The sequence below is a fragment of the Poeciliopsis prolifica genome, unplaced genomic scaffold (assembly GCF_027474105.1).
Source record: "Poeciliopsis prolifica strain line A6 unplaced genomic scaffold, Auburn_PproV2 SCAFFOLD033, whole genome shotgun sequence".
NCBI classification, from domain to species: Eukaryota; Metazoa; Chordata; class Actinopteri; order Cyprinodontiformes; family Poeciliidae; genus Poeciliopsis; species Poeciliopsis prolifica.
The window spans coordinates 6,444,449-6,450,536 of NW_026562408.1; the positions used below are offsets into that span (position 1 = coordinate 6,444,449).

General features: G+C 35.2%; 1 pseudogene; it reads right to left on the reverse strand.

Moving 5' to 3' along the window:
- Window positions 1–2,676: 2,676 nt before the first annotated feature.
- On the reverse strand, window positions 2,677–4,933 carry LOC129373635 (HAUS augmin-like complex subunit 1; annotated as a pseudogene).
- Window positions 4,934–6,088: the final 1,155 nt, after the last annotated feature.

Genomic DNA, 6,088 nt, shown 5'->3' on the forward strand with positions numbered 1-6,088 from the left:
CCCTGGATTTTATGTTTTACTAAGTGGGCTGATCAAAAGATGAGCAAATAACCCACACTGAGAAAACTAATTTCCAAATTGTGCAACTCATCCCCTATTTGTCCCAGTTTTTAACCACAAATGCATAAATATCAAATTCAACATCCAACAATTCATCCTTCTAATTTGTCTTTTTTTTTTCCCCCATATTTTTGATATAACTGTCTCAATCTTGTGAAAATAAGTACAAAACAAGAGCCTACATCAAATCAAAAATTCAGAAAGAAGCATAGCTTATGGCAATTTACTTAAATGAAAGAAGACATTCTGGTTGCTTAGAAAAACAGATGTAAACAAATGTAATATGTGTTCTTTTTCATTCACACAAATTACATCTAGGGTTCTGTTTAACTTTAAGTTAACTCCAGCAATAGAAGATAGAACTGCAAAAAGTGTTTGATGAACAGAGCCAACCTGCCAACCTTCCAGGAAGAAAATGAATGTGAATTTAAAGAAATACAGCAGATTAAAAAATTGTAGTTATCCCAATTCACTTAAAACGATTTAACGGTTCAAATTAAATGTTTATTTCAATATATAAAGTGCAGCTGTAGTAATCAGTTATTGTTTTCGCAACAATTTGTATTTACGTCATGATTAAACCTCCATTTTCAGAACAGAACCAACAACCTAAATACTCTTTTTATGCTGTTGTTGCAAATGGAAAAATAATTGATAAATGAAAGTTGAGTAGATATGGTTTTCTTTTTCTGTAAAACTTAATAAATAAATAAATAGCTGCCATTTAAGTCTAAAAACCAGACCAGTCAAGTTTAGCATTAGAGACAAATTTGTTCTTCTAATGAGGTTTGAAAAGGAGAAAACATTTCATTACAACTGGATTCTTTACTGTCCACTGATGACCGGCCCACACTTTAAAACATTTTAACTAATTCAACTGGAATTTAAGACAATTTATATGATTTGTGTTCTGTCTCTAAAGGCCATATTATTTGTTTCAAACATTTTCTTTGTCCACACTGTAAAATGTAATAAGTTCACTTTACTTAAAAAAAGTTAGGAAACCGATTGCCTCAAAATCTCCAAGTAAAGTAGCTAATTCATTATAAGGTGTTATAGCTATAAATGTTTACACCACTCAGATAATGGCAGTAAACCTGATTTTGATTAACTCAAAATCATTAGTAAAGTTGACTATAAAATGTCAATTATGACTACTACAATTTATGAGTTATGTCAATTAAGCAATACTCATAAAAATAAGTTATGCTTACACATTTAAGCGTTCACATTACTTGGAAAATATAGGTAAACAGAGTCACCCAGGAGTAAAACAAATGTAACCTTTTTGAATAAATTGCCAGATTGTTTCTTTTTTTTAAAACTGTTGGTATTCTAACCAAATGGTTCTTTTCATCCAAGCTGGGGGGCCCCAGTGGGAAAACTGCTCTAGTAAGCATCTGTGGCCCACTCCATGGTAACGGCTCAGTCTCCATGTCAGACTGCAGATCAGGTCCTACACCAGTCAAGCTGACAGAAACCGTTGAGGTGTCCAGGCTCTGCTCCACTCCAGAGGACAGAAACCGACAGGGCAGAGAAACGCTGAGGGGATATTTTACATGCAGACAGAACAGACTGATTCTAATGTCTGCTTTTGCTTCAGGCACAAAGTGCTCCACCGTTAATTCCATGTGACATTATACCTCCAAAGCCAGTACCATTTTATTGTGAATCTCTAAAGGTTTCCTTTACCTTTAGACTTGTTGGCCAGACATTGAAGAAATTACATTAAAGCAAATGGGTGTAAAAAATACTGAGGTTTTGAGAAGAAAATCCAAGAAGTATGGAAGAGGAAAACTTATTTGGATCCAGAAGGGCTGAGAAATGATAAGCAGCTGGACAAAAATACATTTACAAAAACAAAACAAAGAACTTGCATTTGATGAGGTTGTCCACACAGATTGAAAGTTGTTTGGATATAATCTGTGAGAACTATTTTTTACAACTCTTAAGACCAACCCCTTAATTAGATTGCTGCGATCAGAGAGGAAAAGCCAAACATTGCATTAGTGTTGCAGATGTTTGAAACAAACAGGAAGGCGTGGAGAGAGACTAAACATTCAGGTACACATTAGCAGTATATTATTTTATCATAAAATAAAAAAGCTAAAAATCATATCAGAAAATTTTACCCATTTCTAGACACTGACAAGCATGCAAACAATGTTTTTGTTGGTAAACATACAAAACAAAATAAGTTAGTTATGCAGGTTGTACAATATAAAATGTTCAAGGTGTATGAACTAATAGGGATACTCTGTGAGCTTTTTAGGAGTGTCCAAAATCTCTGAAATATTTAACCTATATTTAAATAAGGTTCCAAAGCTAAGGAGGAAAGAAGCAAGAAGTATCCTTTCAGGTGACCCAAAATACCTCAAACCACTTTTCATTTAACATTAATGATGAAGGCAGGTAAAGGTAGAAAAGAAGAAGAAAAAATATGACTGCAAAAACTTTATTTTTAAAGAAAGGACTGCGCAACATCCAACTTCATTTTATAGCCTTCATTGTCTCCAGTTTGGAATCGAGTGCAACCTGAAAAATGAACGAAAGAAAAAGTAATTAAAATGACAAACGAGCAAAAAATGGCATCTTGTATGTTATAAAACCAAATATTTAAAGACTCACTAGTTCTCTTTTTGCTTCTTCCATCTTCACTTGTGCAAGAGATGGGCTCTGAAGGTTTAGAATAAAAAAACAACAACACACATTTCAAGATTAAATTCACAAACTTAATCCTTAAATAAATTAGATTGAATGATTTTTTCTTTTCAAAGGACAAAACAGGAAACGTGATCACCCCTTTTGTTGGAAAAGTAATGAAGTCTGAAAAACTAGAAAACAAACGTACCGGACTCAGGTCCATGTACGACTCCAGCTTCTTTTTCAGGAGGATTATTTCGTTTTGCAGTGCCCTGAGTTCCTGCAGGGAGAAAAATAAGATGACATGTTTCAAACCCTGAATGCAGACAAAGTAAAGCTTCTATCCCCATGGCAATGAATGTGGTGAAAATGCTGAAATACCTCAGAAAGCTGCACAATGGCCTGGTGGGTGATAGACTTGTCCATGTTCCTGGATACAAGCTGAGCCTGCAGGATTAGCAGAGCAGAATAAAGTGACTAATACAAGACAAACAACAAACTAACAAACTAAACACTGTTTCTGTTTTAAACAAGAGGCAGACGACATTGCAACTAGGTAAACAGAAATTAAACTGTTTGGTCATTTACAGGAAAAAATAATATGTTTTTTTTTTTTTAAATGAAGCTTCTTTCTAAATCTGAGCAGCAGCTTCTTATCTTGACGTATACACATTAGAAATTTTTTTCTGAGTCTAAATGTGGAGAAGTTAATCATATTTTGTCAAGAGTCAAGTAGGTTCCATCTGTAGATAATGCGTTTTGCTGTTTAAATCACAAAATGGCCTATAAATGATCCCACTTAGTACCTCAGCATCTATGCAATAATCCCAAATTATAAAGAGGAATATGCTGCAACATACCTCCAACCTCTGCTGTCTGATACGGAGCTCTTGAGTCTTGGCCGTCACAAAGTCCACGTTGAGCAGCCTCTCCTCTTCTTTTGCACTCTCCACTGCTTGAGATTTGGTTTTTGTCGATATCCCTGTCAATGAAGACCGCCAATGTGTACATGTGTAAACCCAGCCTTCTAATCAAACTTAACTGGCACACTTTTAATCGCTCGCTTCACGCCTTATTCTTACTCTTGTAGGTTTCCCCGCAGCACCAGAATTGAACCGAGTCTTTTTTGGAGTGCCCTTAGTTCCCTTTCGAGTTTTCTGTTTGACTTCTCGACTTCCAGAAGATCATCGGTGAGATTGTTGATTGCTGGCATGAAGCTACAAACGAACAAAAATAAAACAACCATATATTCTGATCAATGAAATACAAAGCCACAGAAAATTACCTGGTCAGTGATGTGTCTTTCACTCGCAGCACCATAGCATTGTCCACTAAAGCAGACAGGTAGTTTGCAGTCGGCTCTGACAAGCTTGCCCCAGACAAGCCGACACCATGCAGAAGAACATCCTCAAGGTGAGCAGCTAGGGGGGATGGGATTAGTGAAATACAGTTTTTTGAAAAACATTGAAAACCAGACAAAAGAGTTCTTATGTGTTTATTATTTTGAAACTCCATACAATTTCTAAACTCAGATTTCTATTTTCCCTCCAATTTAATAACAATTTCGACATCTGAGCACAAAATATTCACCTTAAATACTTCAATAGTAGTCGTTAATGTCGTTTAGTGGAGTGATATAGAGACTATTTGGAGATTGTCTCTATACTACAACAAATATAAAACCACACCTATATCTTAAGCCATAAAAAAATATTTACTTCAGTTTCTATTAGTTTCGACATGTGCAAAACATGCCATTCGGCAAATCTAAACACTTTAGATCAATTCAGCCTTTCCGATCCAAGTGTTTTAATGCATCATCTGTTCTGCCTGCTGTATGTGCCTCACCGTCAGCCTGATACTCTGATGTTTTCTGCTTGTAGTCTTCAATGAGGAGAGCAGTATCACTGCAGCGGGCTTCACTGGACTGAGCCAGCTGATACAGTATGTCCACAGTCCTGGTGTTCACCTCAAATAATGGCACTGGCTGATCCCCAAACACTCCCCCCAACCAGCTGTTCACCTGTAGAAGAGACAGACAAATAAGACAATATCAGCAATGCGGCTGGCGCATTAATGTGTGTTTACTGGAGTCAAAGAGTTACCTTCCTCAGCTTTTCACACATGATCACAGAGAAGGCATGAAAAACATAGACAGTCACTACAGAAACGTAAAACGCCGTGTGTTTTATAGCCCCTCCAATTAACTTCATCTTCTTCTTTAGGATTTAACGGCAGCTTGCATCCATTTTTGTTGCACTACTGCCATCTATTGGATCCTAATTATCTAACAAATTCTCGAAATAATCCCACTGTTTTTTAAAAAACCACAAAATTTTCTTCCTCCCCTCATTACTATTTAACTGATCAACCACTTTTTCAAACTTCAATTCCCTGGTACAGCCTAATTCCAATATTAATAATTTTCTTTCATTTTCATATTTTCTACAACAAATAAAAACATGTTCCATTGTTTCTACAGAATCACACCAAATACATAAACCAGTAGGATGTTTCCCCATCTTATAAAGAGTTCCATTTAATAAACTATGCCCGGTTCTTATTCGAGTTATAATTACCTCTACCTTTCTATTTAACCCTCTAACCCTTTCTACATCAACTGTATTTTGAAATCTGTGTAAATGCCTTCCATTTATTTCATTATCCCACCTAATTTTCCATATCTTTTTACTTTCTCTCCAAGCTATACTTTTCCCCTCTGATTTCGATAGCTTTACTAACATATCAATTTTTTCTTTTTTACTAGCCTCCTTAGCCAACCTATCTGCTCTTTCATTACCTAAAATACCTACATGAGCAGGAGTCCAAAATAATATTACCTTTTTATTTTGATCACATATTCTATGATGAACAGCCATAACTTCATATAATATATTTTGATGATTACTTGAACATCCCTTTTCAATACTCATCAAAGCAGATAGTGAATCACTACAAATTATAAATGTATTTTCTTTACTATCCTCCACCCATTCTAAAGCTAATAATATAGCACACATTTCTACTGCATAGATACTCAAGTAATCAGATGTTCTTTTTGAAATCTTTGTATATAAATCTAGAATCACTACTGCTGCACTTGTTACTTTGTTTTTAGGATCTTTTGAAACATCAGTATAAATCTGTACATAATCATTATATTTATTTTGTATTTGATGATAAAACTCTTGGCACATATCTATCATCTTTTTCCCCTGAATATCTAATAGTGTCTTGTCTACATTAATATATTTCCATGACCATGCTGGTCTCACAGGCCATACTACTGTTTGACTGAATTCTTTGTCAAATACATTAAATGTTTTTGCTCTATCATCTCCCACCCACCCAAAACTATTACTTTTCCCTTTTCCTCTCTCCCAAC